Here is a 16,368-nt window from a genome sequence, read left to right on the forward strand (position 1 = left end):
GTGATTTGTGACATTATGAAGTACTGCCGGAAAATAAATGTTTGTAGTTTCTTTCACTAACATATATATAGAGAGAAGAGAAGGGGGCTAAATGAGGCCAGAGTTTAGTAGAGCTTGTTTCTATGGGCAGGTATAGCAGTGAAAGCTGTCTTTATGACTGAGCCAGTCACTCTCTCTCAGTCCACCTCACCTCACAGGATTGTTGTGGTGGGGAAAATAAGAGGAGGAAAAGGTATTAGATACATTTGCCAACTTGAGGAATTCATAAAAATAGTAAAGGTGGAATTAATAAAAAAAATCAGGGTCTCAAAGATAGGCTTCAGCCTAGCAGTCTCATTATCTACGGTCCCAGTTACACAATTCTAATTGTTTAGAGCAGTGGTTCTCAACCTGTGGGTTGGGACCCCATTTGGGGTCGAACGACCATTTCACGGGGGTCGCCAAACAACGCAGTCCGCCATTTTTTCCCCCCTTTTCCTTAGCTGTGCTACTCCCTTTTATTCTATTGGCTTTTGAAAGCCAATAGAATAGACTCTCTTGAATAGAGTCTAATTCTATTGGCTTTCAAAAGCCAATAGGAATTATCCAGGCTGTCTCTGCCCTGCTGAGCCCACCAAAAGTCCCATTCTGCAAACGGTGCTGCACCAGTTGAGTAGTCCTCGACTTACGACCAGTTGAGTAGTCCTCGACTTACGGCTGGTTGGGGGTCGTGGCATTAAAAAGATTGAGAACCACTGGTTTAGAGGATGAATGTCTGAATTTATTTAGTGTTTGTCCTGGCATGTGTTATTATTTAGGTAAGCAATGACTCTCTTATATGCTAATATGGCTTAGGTCCCATATGTAAAAAGAACATAAATTCCAACCTAACTTGCCAACTTTCTCCAATTTTTTGCCCAACTGAGAGCCTTAGCCAGTCCAGGCACAGATTAATGAAAACTCTACAATGAAATCTACAAGTCTGTGTTGATGCATTCTGTCATTTGGTTTTACTATTATTAAGAACCCAAACAAGTTTTTATTACCGGGATAAATTTCAGACAGCATTCATCTGCAGAAAAAGCAAAAACATTTACTGAAGGTATAGCATCTCCCTGGAGATGTTTGTTATAAAAATCACAGTTCACTTACCATTATGATTATAGAAAACCATTAACAAATTCTGTTACAGGCTCTTTGCCCTTATGCAAAAAACATTGCACAGCCTCCTTTCTGCTGAATCAAAATTCACCCTGACAAGCAGTACATTTGTTGCATTTTAACTGTCCACTGTCCCATTCACTGTCCCAACCATCCCCCAAAAAACTAAAGTACAATACACCAAGACTCACTAATTAGTTCTTATAGAAGCATTAGTTCTCCATAAAGAAAGAGAAGAAAACTATCCAGAGGAACTAATAATAGAATATACAGAAGCAAATTTCAAAGTGGTGAAGAAAAGCAGACAAAATCTGACATGAGTTTGCCCTTTCTCTGAGCGAAGTTCTACAGGCTGAAACGTTACCTCAGTGTTAAAAGGAAGTGGCAAAGATGTCTTGCATGTGTGTTGGGAAAACAGTAGTAGAAAAGAAGAATATGGGGACAGCCTAAAGATGGGAATGCTGGGAATTCAAGGTTTCTGCAAATGCCTCAGCTAATAGCAAAGTAGCCCACTAGATTGATTATGCATGCACACTATTGAAAACAATGGTCACTTAAGTATCGGAGACCTGCTAGATAATTTATAGCCAGCCAGCATTAATATTCAGAGTGGTGGGCAAAGTTCAAAGGCACAAGGTAGAGAACAGAAGTTTAAAATTATTTCAATATCACTACAAGCTTTTTAACCACAAATAGCCTTGTTTGTTTTTCTCTGCCTTGGTTATAGAATACAGAAGAACAAATTATCAACATCTCATCATGTACATGGGTAAACATAATTGGATACCAAATGAAACATGCCCACTCATCAAGTTTAATATGTTTCCCTGGATTAGCAGCAAGTCTCCAGGAAAGGAATTTCCAGCTACTTTTCACTTATTTCATCTGAATTAACTTCTACTTGCTTAGGATTTTAACCTTTAGGTGCAACTGACATAAGACACAAAATCAGCACCATCGTTTGGGTTTGTAGGTATAAGAGAAAAAGTTTTATAAATTGTATCCAGGTGGATTGGATCCTTTACCCTTCTGTCCATTATTTTCCGTGCCTTACCAGAAACATGACTATAAACCAGTTGATTTCTGGCACCTATCTTAAGTTTGAATATAATTGTCAAGGTTCAATAATCAACACAACCTAGTGAGCCACAAAAATGTTCTTACAATTCTTTGTCAAAATGTCCTAGAACTTCCAGAAACAACATTCAACATATTTATTCCCAATTGTCCTGATTCATATTTACTGAAAACTGCTTTCAAATTTTACAAAGTAAACAGTTATTTCTTCCTTTATCAGGAAAAAAAACATTTTCATTTTCTAAACCCTTGTCCCAATTCAAAAATCTGTATGTAAGGAACACAATTTTTCTGCTTAACAGCAATTTCTGCCAATTACTCAAAATTCAGTTGAGAAATTAGTTAAATTAAAAAATAGCCAAAAATTGTTTGATGTTTCTCCCATAAAATTATAAAAATTCAGAAAAGCAGAGATATATAGGAGAACAGCAGAATTTGTGAGGAAGGGATTAAACTCTGCAGTAGATGGGGTAGTGATGCTAAGTTAGAGATATGCTACATACTGGATAAAAGCAACATTTTCTGTTATTTATTATTTGGAAAGGATTTTTTTCTTTTACTTGCTCTTTATTTTTTCTAGAATGTTGAAGGGAAATGTGAAGGGTGTCTATGCTGCTAACATCAGATGTTCTTGCTTTGACAACAGATGGAAATGTAGCCATCTTTTTCCTTTCACTTTTAGAGTTAGATGATGTTGGGAGGGGGATGTGGATGAGAGTCTAGTTCAGAGGTTCTCAACCTTGGCAACTTTAAGACTTGTGGACTTTGCTGTCTGAGGAATTCTGGGAGTTGAAGTCCACAAGTCTTAAAGTTGCCAAGGTTTTGAACCCCTGGTCTAGTTAGTCATAACAACAATAACTTAGCCATGAGAATCAAGATTATTGAGCCCAGAGCTGATAAAGAGCTGGGGAGAAAGCCCGTGCTTCAAACTAATTGGGGAATGTGATTTATGACAGTTAATTGGAGGATGGAATTGTGCTTTGCTACTTTGTGGGGGGGGGGGTGTTCAGTTTTTGGTTTTAGCTATGTAGTACCAATATGTTGTTTCTTGAATAAAAGATTCTTTAAGATAAACAATGCCTCGAAGTTCTTTTAAAGAGTTGCATCCGTCGGACAAAGGGACTGTCTGTCATCTACTGTATCTGACTAGTGTCAGAAGTTCCTAAGAAAGTATCCAATTTTGATACAACAGGAAATTCCAACAAATAAGATGATAATTGAAGATCAGGTTAGCACAATATCTAAATGCATTGAAAAAAAAAATACCTAAAGTGCTGCCGTAGATACCAATGGGAAAACATGAAAATCACAGACTTTGAAAACCTTAAGCCTAAAAGAAAAAGCTAAGAAAAAAATAAAATAGTCTGTTCTGGCAAGACCAGCAAGAGCCTTTTAAAAAGCCTGAGAGGGTTGATATGAATCCACAGAGACACACTCAGTGGGGTAATTTAGTTCTTCTCAATGCATCTTATCAACCAATATTTTGTTTCTCTATTTGTTTTTGTTGTTCTTCATCAGGCCTAGTAAAGCACGTCCATGCAGAAGCCAAAAATTATTAAAATAGCTCTTGGGATTGTATTTTAAGTGAAGAATGTTACTGCCTTGAATAAAAGTATCATTCCATTGACGATTCCAAATGTTGAGCAATACATCAGCTGGTACCCACTCCAGGTATAGGACTTGGGCACAGGTAAGATTATTCCTAAACCCTAAGATCAGCTTTTGGTCCATAGGCTATAGTCCATCACGTTCTGTTCATACTAAAACTAATATGTATAAAAGTCTTTTAAAGGTTTCCTTGGTCATCACGGGCATTCAAGACGGGCTTGTGTACATATTCCTATTTCCCTTCTCCTGAACATGCTGAAAACCAATCCATAAAGTGAAGGCAAATTCTAAACCTCATTCTATTTCAACTTGCAGAGCCTACAGAGAAGAATGTCCATTATCTTCTTCCTACTCCAAATAATGAGGGAAAAAATCAAAAGACAATAATGCAGATAATTATAACAGGCCTTGCTATTCCATCAGAAGTAGTCTAGCCACTAAAAAGCACATTCACAAGCTGTTAAAAAATAATAAAGCATTTCCCAACAATCGCAGAACAAGAAGATAATTTATTGTCAGCATTAAAAATAAAACTACAATCAATTTCACTAATATTGAAAGCATACATGCTACAGTTTATCTCTGCCAGCAAGGAAGGCAGAATACGAACAAATTTAAACCTCACCCCATCCTTTTGGGAATAATAAGATCCCTTACATAGCGGTTAGAGGTATTCTTTCAGTCATCCAGTCATAAATATCCCCAAAGCAATAAACACTGCAGCTAACCCAAAAAATCCGGTCACTGTGCCATCTCTCTGAAAAACAGATGGTTTTTATGTCTAATTTCAAAAAGGAAGGGAGAAAAGATGTCCACCTTTTTCATTCAGACATATCTACTCATAATATTCATCTTATGACTATTATAACCAACTTCTCAGACAACAAGCAAGAGAAATTTTCAACTTGCCAATCTTTATTAACATTTGAACTTAATTTTACTATACACGTGCAGAATACATGTGCACACAAAGTTTCAGCATTATAAATGTCGTGACCTATAGCAGCACAGCACATTCTCCAGTTGAGGCTACTTAAAGCAATAAACTGGAGCTGATTCAATCATGGAAGGGGAATAAGATGTAGTCTACAAATATTTATTAAAAAAATATTACAGGTAAACATCATGGAATACAAATTTTGATTTTAAGCAGAAAAAGTAGTGTGTATGTTTCTCCAATTGACTAGGTACCAAAAGAAAAAAAATTAAATTCTTTTTCTTATTTCCCTATTTAAATTATTTAAAAAATCCAATACTTGTTATATATTTTTTGTTACAGATTTTTTAAAAAGTATTTTAAAAAATGGGTATCTACTTAAAGACGCCAGCTTGTTGTAATGACTAAACTATCAGATTATTACTAGACAGATTCAGAATCATATCAGATCTAACCATGAAGCTCATTCAATGCTGTCTGGACCATTTGTTAGGTTCCAGTGTAACCCACTTCAAAGAATTGCTGTGATGAAGAATTATGCATGATTTCCCAAGTTTCTTAATAAAATGTTGGGGTAACATAATAAACAGGAAAAAACAGTATCTGTTCAAAAGAACATCCCAGAATTGTAGAATCTCATGGTGAGGACATTTTATCCTGCTCGTTGCAGGAATGTGTGATCCTTCTCTCTGGATAAATAATATAGCAATATTGAACCATATGTTCCTTAAACTTCTTTCCTTTTTTATCAACATACCTTGCTCTTTTATTTTTCAAAGGGATTTTTCCTCACATTCCTACCATCATGATCACCTTCCTGCAGAGATACTTTACTTAATGACTTCCTTAAATTTAGAACCTACATCTGGATATAATGCTCTGGCCAATGAGGACAGAACAGAAGATCCTAAAAGATTCTTTATGAGGTCTGTTAATCAGAAGTGTCTACTGAGTTTCTGAACCTGAACAGTTATGGATGGTCAGAAAGGTAAATAGAAGAGCAAATCAGTAAACAGCCTGGGTAAGATCTGAATCATTAAACATGGATTTTTATGCATGCATATGACTACAAAAGTCCTCAACCTACGACCACAATTGTGGCCAAAATTTATGTTGTTATGTGAAACATTTTTAAGTGAGTTTTGCCCCATTTTACAATCTTTCTTACCACAGTTGTTAAGTGAATCACTGTAGCTTATAAGTTAATAACCCAGTTGTTAAGTGAATCTGTCTTCCCCATTGGTTTTGCTTGTCAGAAGGTTGCAAAAGGTGATCACATGACCTTGGGATACAGAAATGGTCATAAATATGAACCAGTTGCCAAGCATCTGAATCTTGATCATATGATCATGGGGATGCTGCAAAGGTCATAATTGTGAAAAAAAGGTCATAAGTCACATTTTTCAGTGCTGTTGTAACTTTGAATGGTCACTAAATGAACTGTTGTAAGTAGAGGACTACTTGTATTATATACAGACATTTTCAATAAAAATATAATAGTCAGTATAACTGTAATATTAGAAGCAAACACATACTGAAATTGACATCATCAAAAGGCATCAATCCATAAAGGTGTTCCAATCCAAAGCTCTGTAGAAATTAAATGATAACTATAAATAAATGATAATACATTTACCAAAACTAGATGGTGCGGACATATGTTCAGGTAAAGGAAATATAACGTTAAAGGCCTACTCCTAATAAAAGACTATCATCAAAGGAACATAGCTTGCTTTGCATTAAAAAACTAAGCATTTTATTCTCCTTTGCAACCTGTCCCTTACTTGTAAGTGGTGTCATTTTGGCTATGAATCCATTTTAAATCAGCAAGTTCAATCTCAACGCTGAAACAATTGGCCTACCACCTTCATCACTTTCAAATGGCATAATAGGAAATGATAAGAGTGATAATTCAACACAGATCAAGGATTCCAATTCAAAAAGGCTGATGCAAAATGCTGCACTATAACTAGGGTACTCTTGATTATATGTCATCAAAGTATTAACTCTTACTGACCATATAAATAAATTTCTTTCATAATTATTTATCCCTAACCTGGTCTTTCAGGTCTTCCAAAATCGTACCCATTACTACTGTCACTGAGTCATCCATCTTGCTACTTGTCATCCTTTTTCCTTTCACCTTTCCTAAGATTAGAGCTTTCTCCAGAGAGCTATGACTTTCCATAATATGTCCAAAACAGGACAATCTGAGTCTAAGCATTTGTGCCATAAGTGAGAACTATGGGTTGATTTGTTTGATGATCCATTGCTCTGTTTTCTTGGATGCTCATACTATTCTCAGGAGTCTTTTCCAAAGCTTCCAAAGTTCAAAAGCCTCAAAACTGTTTCTACCTTGCTTCTTCAAAGTCCAGCTTTCTTTTCATATCAACTCTGATAATACTGTTGCTTGAGTTGATCTTTGTAGATATAGACCAGGGGTGTCAAACTCACCACGTCACGTGACATGTCATGATATATTGTGACTTTTTCCCCCTTGCCGGAGCTGGGGTGGGCGCAGCTTCCGCATGACGCATCCAGCCCACAGGCCGGCTGTTTGACACCCCTGATATAGACATTTCACAGCATTTGAATATATTTTCCAAGGGCTTCATGACTGCTCTACTATGACTATCTGAAGCATATTTCATGATTACTTTCTTCTTTACTGTTGATGATTGATCCTAAAAGGCAACAGCTTTCTACCACTTACATAGAATGTATAATAATAGAGTTATTGGCCGTTTTTACCCCTTAGTCCCTCTGAAAGAGAGTTTTCATTTAGACCTCTCACAAGGGACTAAGGTGGAATAAACTCTGAGGGATAAAGAGGGTTCTCCCCCTTAAATCCTTTGAGAGGAGTTTTTTTCCCCTCTTTGGTCCACAGAACTCTTTCAAGTCCTCTCTGTGAAATTCTGTTTGAAAAACCCCAGGATATAGGCACCATAGTGGGGATGCACTTGGTTCAATGCATGGAAACCTGTAAACTGGCTCACCTATCACCACCTATTTCAAAACAATTCTATAATTTTCCCCATCACTGCTAATATGAAGAGGTTGTTCATTCAACTACTCAATTTCCTTCTGTTGTCTTATTCTGCCTTCGTTGGTTATCAAAAGCTTTAACACTTTTTCCCTTGAATTTGCATCTTCATGCAGTTGAACAGTTGCTTTTCTTATTTTTTCTGTTAAACAAATTTGTATTTTCAAGCTTTCAAATGATCTGACCTTAGACATACTTACATATAATTGTCTGTGTGCGAACATTTGTTCTTGCCGATATAGTCCAACATTAAATAAGGTTTGCCCTTGTCTTCTGGTAATTGCAATTGCTAGTTTTATATGAAATTGTCATCTTTGCATTTTGAAAGGAAATGAAGTGTCTGAAAGAATTAATTTCAAACTTGGAGGATGTGGCGAGTCCCAAAAGCATATTTCCATTCAATTCTCCACCATTTCCAATAAGATCAATATAACTAAATTATATATCCTCACACTGAATGTACAATACTTTATAAATAAAGTATATGAATAAAGCATCTCCAATTCTTACATATTTGCTAGATTTATATATTACTTTCTTCTAAGAGCTCAAGCTTGTTTTTGTAGGAAACTCTGCTTATTTGATGGAGAGGTAAGTTGGGCTGAAAGAGATTGATTGACCCAAAGAACCGTTAGGTGAGAAACTGATAAATCTTTCTGAAAAATTACTAAACCATATCTGCCTACTCACTTCTACATATGTGCACAACATAATTTGTGTTTTCAAAATTGTATTGCCTAAAAGGTCACAACCAACCATGAATAGGACATCCTGGATGCTTATTGTAAATATATCGGTAATTAAACTATCTCCTGTAACACTTCCCTCTGAAAAGAAGAGTGAGATATGAACAGTATTTCTCACTGCCAGATTTAGAAGAATCTGTGGACCACAGAACTTGACCTGTTCTATAGATTAGCACTTCTACCATGCATAGCACCAAATTTTATTTTTAACTCCTTTTGTTTCTTCTCTTCAGAAGAGCCAGAATTGCAAATATGCCACAGCCTAGGATGAAAAAAACTATCTCCCTCTCCCCCAATATATGGATTTATGCAAGTTCTATGATTCACCCGGTCTATCAAAAATCTACTTGTTCTCTAGGGCATCCCACTGGGAGTTTGACAAACTCTGTGGTATATCTGAGTTCTGAGAAATGATCATTAAGAAGTCTGTTCAAGAACTGTAGTTTGGCTGCCCTGTATAGCAGGGCAGGCTGTGATTGGCTTCCTGGGACACAAATAACACAAGCTTGGATTGTGGAACACCCCAAAATTACACTTCTCATCTCATCCAATTGTTATTTTAACTCACTCCTCAGCTCTCAACCTGCTATTGGGAACTTACTTTGATGCAGGGAGTGCACTACAAATAACATTTAGGGGGGGGGGAAATGCCCTTCCCTACCAAACATAAATGGACCTTCATTCTGGTGCAGTTAGAAAAAGTGCAGATCATCTGTTCTATCATCTCCTGAGTCAGATTATGCTAGTTAGCAGATGAGAACCTGGCATCTTCCAGAAAATCAAATACTCCACCACTTCGTTCTAGGTTCAGAGGCTCTTGTTGTTAATTAGCTTTTGTAATATGATGGATGACAGCAAGAAAGCCAGGACTGACACAGGCAAATTGCATTCTCAAATGAGCCTTCCCTCCTCATCAAGGACACTGAAAAGAAACCTGGAGAATGGCAGCTGGGCTGTACCACCCCCAGCTGGACATAATGTCTAGGAGATTATGGGAAACAGAAAACTGATTCCCACTCTGGATGAAGAGAAACCTAAGATGCTAAATTGTGAAAAAAAAAATATGCATGCACCTCTCCTGGGTTAAGGCCTAACTCTCCAAGAAATGAAAAAGTTGAGAAAGGTCTAAGTTCTACACTTTGAAAGAGAATTGAATCCCAACACTGAGATATCGAGAAAGGAACACAGCCATCAACTATCATAACAATTAGCCAAAACAGCTTGCTGGGAGATGTGGAGGCAGTGAAGGTTCTGCTAAATGTATAGACAACTGCAAGGTTTGATTTGCTTGGCCTCATATATTTTATGGAAGCTGAAAGCACAGCTGCTCTGAGTACCAGCATTTGTTTCACCAAAATGCAACCCAGAATGCTGATTGTCTATCAAAACCATATTTCCCCCCCTCCAGAGTTTCATTGTAGTTAAGGGTAGCCAGAAGGTTTCATACAACGTACCCGAATGTCACAGGGATATTTTTTTAAAATCCACCATGTTACTAAGTGGAGATACATGATGTCCATATAATATCACAATTTTAGGCAACCTGGTGTTCTCCAGATGTTTGGAATACTAATAACTGTAATCCTAGAACACTACAGCCTTGGTTTGGTGTCTAAGAGTCCAAAATATCTAGAAAGTGCTAAATTACTAATCATGTTGCTGGTGATCAATGCTATTTTAATTATGGCATCATCTCTGTCCAGCACACATACACACACTGTTCACTCATGCAGCAGATAAAAATGCTAACCTGCCTTCTAAATATTAACTGTATTTGATAATCAATTGTTCCATATATAATTGCAGTAATAAAAGAAAAAGATTGGACAAAAATGTAAGAAACTGAACTTCTACAATAGAAAATGTAACAAGTTATTTATGTCCTAATAATGTTTAGAACTTGTTATCTCTTACCAAACTCAGCTTATGAAAGAGGACAAATAAAGTTAACACTATTCATCTTAAACTGTGTCTTAAACTGTGTTGTGAGCCAATCTAAATGCACTTAGGAAGACCAATCAATTCTTCCCCTTCTTCGTTGTAAAAGAGACATGTATATCTAAATTACTCCCAGGCAGGGACCTCTATATGTGCAAAATTAGCATGGTAAGTAGAGAACAAGCAAGAATGAGTCTCCCCAGTGGGCATGTTTCCAAAATACAGAACAGATTCTGTACTTTCATGGTTTTTTTTTTTAAAAAAACGAATCCACTATAACATGTAGCATGTTCTAAAGGTAACTTATAAGTATTGCTGCTCAAATTCTTCTACTTTTCCCAGTAAATCAAAGTAGCTATGCATGCACATGCATGCAGAGGCAACTAAAGGCAGCTTACAGTATGAGCAGCCATTCATTATTCAAAGAGAAATGTTTGATGTGCTTATTGTAAAACAACTCTTTCAAAAGATTTGCACAGTTCCACTGACAAGAATCTCACTTTCACCTTTATTTTTCTTTAAAAAAAAATCTGTTTCTCTTTTAACTTACTGAACTAGTTCATCATACTGATTGGGGCTTACAATATGTTAAATCAAAGCCAATGACATTATAGTTTAGAACAGGGGTGTCAAACTGCCAGCCCACGGGCCGGTTTCATCATAATGAAGCCACACCCACTCCACTGCCAGCAATGCAAAAAGAGTCACAATACATCACAACATGTCATGTGACGTGGCAAGTTTGACACCTATGATTTAGAACTATATGTTAACCAAGCCATTGCTTTTTCAGTAAATCTAAAAAAAAAACCAGAAGGGTGAAAGTTCCAATTTCAAAGAAGAAATCAAGTACTACTTGTAGATAGTACATCTATGCAAAACTTAATCAGTGCTTTACACTAGGAAGAACTATTCCTTAACCTCAGAAGCCTCCATCATAAGCAGTTAACTAGAAGAGAAAATATTACTTTGTTACTACTGAGACTCAAGAAAAAACTACTGTATAAACTTGATTTGAAATTCTTCATCTTTATGCAACTTCCGATAATTCCAGTGTATTCTTCTTGCTGATAAAAAAATAATTACATAAAGTATCTGGAATAAAAAATCCAGAATGGACAATCAAAATTAATAATTCTTTCTTTAAATAAATGTGGCTTTACTTATGATTGTGTCACTGCCTTAATCAAGTACTTGTAATACCTTATGCAGCTTGTTATACTTCTGCTAACTTTGAAACTTCCACCTACGTATGCTTGAAGTGCAGTAGACTGTGCAGAAGTAATCCAGAAAAAAGAAGAGCATAAAGGAGAAATGACTCTTTCTACTAAGACAAAGGGAAGGCAGCCAAACTATACAACTTGAAAGATGACACAAGCAGGAAGTCATATTTTCATTGGCAAGATAAGACTTAATTTGGAGCAGTTAAAAAAGGAATGTTAATGCAAGTCTTAAAATAATGATGGTGAAATAAACGACAACCCAGATGTCCTTTTTATCTATTCCAGTTTTATCAAGAAAACTAAAATCAGCTGATAGTACAAATTCTATTTGCTTTAACGGAACTATATTAGATAGATAGATAGATAGATAGATAGATAGATAGATAGATAGATAGATAGATAGATAGATAGATGCAGACAGACAGACAGACAAGATAGATGACAAATTTATTCCAGGAAAATAAATGTGATGGTTAGTTGGAACTTTTATTGTCCTCCGGTAAAAATGACCATGCTTTTGCCTGAATCGCATTCCAGGTTAGTAAGTTTGAACAAAAATTTCATGTCAAAGTTTTCATGCTCACTGAACAAGAATGTTCACTAATATTCATTCCATTTTCATCCAAGACCTTAAGACAATTCAAACTAGCAAAAAAGGCAACATTTTAAAGATGCAGGAAGGGTTATGGCATAATTTTTTGACATTCCTTGGATTCCTGTTCCATTTCAAACCATTTTGGGAATTGGAAAGAAATAACTGAACATTCACAAGGCTGGTGTTGCCACCTGAAAGCATCTGTCTCAGGATTTTAAGATATGCAGCATCTCCTGCCTGTTGCTTAACCAGTCATGGCACCATCAACTAGTCCTGGCAAGACCCGCAATAAACCCAGAAAACAGAATTTTGTCTAGATAATGAGAACATAACCAAGCAGCTAAAAACAAGTACTCTCAGCATATCCTACTAACTGGTCATGAAGATTATGAAAATCAGATGCCTAGTAATCCAATTCTAACTTTTTGTTCCCACCTGCTAAAATTATTCAAGGTCGGATCAGAAAAAAGACAGCAAATGTGTAAAAACATCGCAATATGATTAATTTAATTATGTTCATTTTTTGTTGCCATCCCATAAAGCATAAAATATGGAGATTTTTGAACAATGCAGATAAATTTAATGACACAGCAGATACACAAAGAGAATTGACGGCTAGAAATATGGAAGCCATTAAAACTCCTTTCTTTCTGCGATATTCTCTAAATGCAACGTTGGAGATCTATTTGATTGCGACCAGAACAATAGGTGTGTATGGTTGGAAAGACGGGATTGAAGGCCTTTTTGATCTAAGGAAAGCAATTTTTTTAAAGGGGTACAGCACTTGTCAACCCTTTGCACTCAGTCTTCTTTTACTACGGCATCCTTTCCCACACTTGCCTGCAAGCTCTCCACCCACCGCAGAGCAAAAATTCACCCACGCAATATTGCAAAGGCTAGAAAGCAGATGACAAAAAAAGAAAAGACAAGGCGTAATGGGAGGAAGGCAGCAGTGCTTTCTTCAAGCCAGAAAATGCCATCTCTCTCTAGCTCACATACATTGTCACAGGAAAAGTGAATTTCTTGCCCACCCCTCCCACAACACGCTAACACAGCTCAACCCCCTCAAGTCTCACATGTACGCACAACCTTCAGCATAGCAGCACACAAGGACAACGTTTGGTCTGTAATGTCTGTTCAAAAACACAGGGAAGCTTGGGGCAGTACAGAAGGACAAGGCCTGGAGACCCCATTCTTTGGTCTCAGATGATGCACCCCTTATACATTGCTCTCCCTTTCACTTGCATCGTCCCCTCCCCAGCCTGGCCTTTATGAGAAAAAGACAGGGTTGGGCACTTGCATACATGTTCTGTCCTTCAATGTTACAAACAGCATGCTCCCTAGAGCATGACTCGCTCATCCACACTTCTATGTCAATGTGTCACAAGCATGTATTTCACAGATAGTTAATCGAAATCATTATCACGAGGCATCCATTAGAACAAAAAAAAAAAGATAATTCCATTCTTAAATCCATTCCTCCACAACACAAAGACATGAACATCCTTTCTTTCTATTCCAGTCTTCCTCTATCTTTGCTATAGATCCTTCTTTTCAACATAAAAACTGTTTGGTTCACAACAACATGCTGAAAAAAAAACCAGGGGCAAAAAAACAGGCAACAAAATGGACGGGTGGTTGTTTAGCGTTTGCTGGTTTCCTGACTCTGACCAACACCTCTAAGCCCTTCCCCGTGTGTACACACTTATATACATATAGCTGTATCTTTAGATTCACTAACATTTAAAGGGAGGGATGGAGAATAAAGTTATGGCCTATCATACGAATGTCTGCACAAACCGTGATAGCACAGCTAATGGGAGCCTACATATGTGGGGCATAAAGCAAAGGTCATTGTGCTGCTATTGTAATACACATGCACAAATACATACACACTAAAAAAAAAAAAGCCGCAGAGCCATCAAGAGATAATACAGAATTTTCCAGTCAAGAGCCAAAAAACCTACTAAGGAGGTGGGAGGGTGGGAAGGAGTCTGGGAGGAGGAGAAATGGGGAACAGACAGAAAAAAGGGAAGCCGGCAGAAAATGGGGGGGGGGGTTAAATACAAAATACAGCTCCACTCTTCTAATCCCAAAATTAACAACCCGTCCCTGCCCATATAGACCCACACAGAGAGCATCCTACCTTTTTTCCCCTTCAGCCTCCCCTACCCAGCATTAGTGCAGATGGATTTCTCTATCTTGGCTTTGCAGCAATCTAATGACTTGCAGATCAAAACCCCTCATGGAAGATATCACCTGCCCTCCCCCTCCCTTTTTTGGCCTAAAGAATGTGTTTTTAGAGATAATGATATCTATTTAAAACAATTAGAGGCCTCATAAGGGATACTATTCAAAAAACAGCAGCTCCCCATCTCTCTTCTGCCTTCTTTTGCACGCACCACAATTTTCATTTCTCTCCCATTTTTTCTAACCCTCTCCCCACCCATCAAGAATAGTACTAATGAATTAAATTGCAATGACATGGGTATGTTTTAAAAAATAAACCCCAGAAATTAATCAGGAGAGCCAATCTCAAAATCTCAATCACTAAAATCCGCTGGAATTCATTCTTTTCCTTATATAAGCAGAAGCACGCCAACATGTTTTGTAGAGACGCGGTGCAAAATGAGGCCAACATAGAGCCATGAAGAATGGTGATATCATCAGATATCGGCTCAGTCAAGGAATCATCACTGGGGATTATGAAATAAAATGCTAAGGCCTAAAATCTTGAATTCATTTGTTTATTGGCATATCATTTTCCCAACCCTTCCTTTCTTTCTTTTTTTAAGGAAAACATCATAAAAGATGATAATATACTTTCCTGTCTTAAAGTATTCTCTACCGGTAAAGTCCTTAATGATCTAGACAGAAAATCTTGATCAATCCGACACCCGTATATATTTCATTTAATCAATTAATACAGCCATGGTTAGTCCCACCATCACTGAGGATGTAAAAACACATTTTCCTCTTCTCACAAGCCAAGATGCTTTACAAAGGAGTGTCGAGAGCTTGGGAGAAAATTTCATTAAATCCCATACTAGTAATGCATAAAAAGCACGTATGGATAAAAAAAGGTAGCAAAATAAGATGGTAACCATCAATGCCTGCAATTTTTTTAAAAAAAATACACTTCTCACTAGCCTTTAAGTAAACTTGCTGAATGTAACAATATGTACCACTTTAACAAAATAGGGACCATGAAAATCTCATATTTTACATCGTTCATGATCACTGTTTTTCAGAGAGCAAAGAGCTCATCTTGGTCCTTTTCTTTTCCACCCGATAATAACCTTCTCCCTTTCTCTCTCAATTCCTGACCTCACTAGACTAGTCAGGAGTTCACCCCCGCAAAAAAAAAAAAGGTCCCAAAAATATATCATGGCTGAAGTGCCAATGCACGGTCATGAAAATTATTTGCTTTGGAAAAAATATTTCTCTTTCAATGTTGCATTTGATGCCTGAAAAATTCTCAGGTCAGATTTGAGACGAAAAAATAGAAACAAATTCACACAAATTATCTGCTCCTAAAAAACCAACCATAATTTTCATGAAATTTGAAATAGCCAGACCAAAGAAGAAATCAAGAAAGAGTTGGCAATGAAAATTCTGGGATTTTGAAAATAAATTTAATAATTTTACAAGGATTTTTAGGCTCAATGATTTTTATTCCAAGGGCTTCTTATAACCTGTCCTTTATTTATTTTTAATCTAATAATTTGTGGGTGGGAAAAAGAATAACATGCTTTCAAAATGGTTAATTTTTTTTTACAAAGAAAGTGTAAATAATTTTGGAGATTTCTTTTTTTCATTGTACAAAAATAATTAAAATGTAAAAGTAAACAAAAGATCACGTCACTTGTACAGCACTACAGCCTGATGATTTAGAAAAGGGAATTACATCACCGTCCTTCATGGGGTAAAATTACAAAACAGCTCTGGACTTGGATTTGGAGGGGGGGAAAGGTGGAGAACAAAGAAAAAAAAGAAAAAATATATTAACACTATTTATTTGTGGTATGATATTACAAAATTGTCAGCAACATTTAAGGTCG

General features: G+C 36.7%; 1 protein-coding gene across 39 annotated transcripts in view; it reads right to left on the bottom strand.

The window, feature by feature from the left end:
* NRXN3 (neurexin 3) overlaps positions 1-16,368 on the bottom strand; it is a 1,348,849-nt gene that overhangs the window by 1,331,136 nt on the left and 1,345 nt on the right. The window lies entirely within an intron of this gene.

This window comes from Crotalus tigris, unplaced genomic scaffold, assembly GCF_016545835.1.
Source record: "Crotalus tigris isolate CLP2741 ecotype Arizona unplaced genomic scaffold, ASM1654583v1 scf7180000018371.15429387391:27106975, whole genome shotgun sequence".
Taxonomy (NCBI): domain Eukaryota; kingdom Metazoa; phylum Chordata; class Lepidosauria; order Squamata; family Viperidae; genus Crotalus; species Crotalus tigris.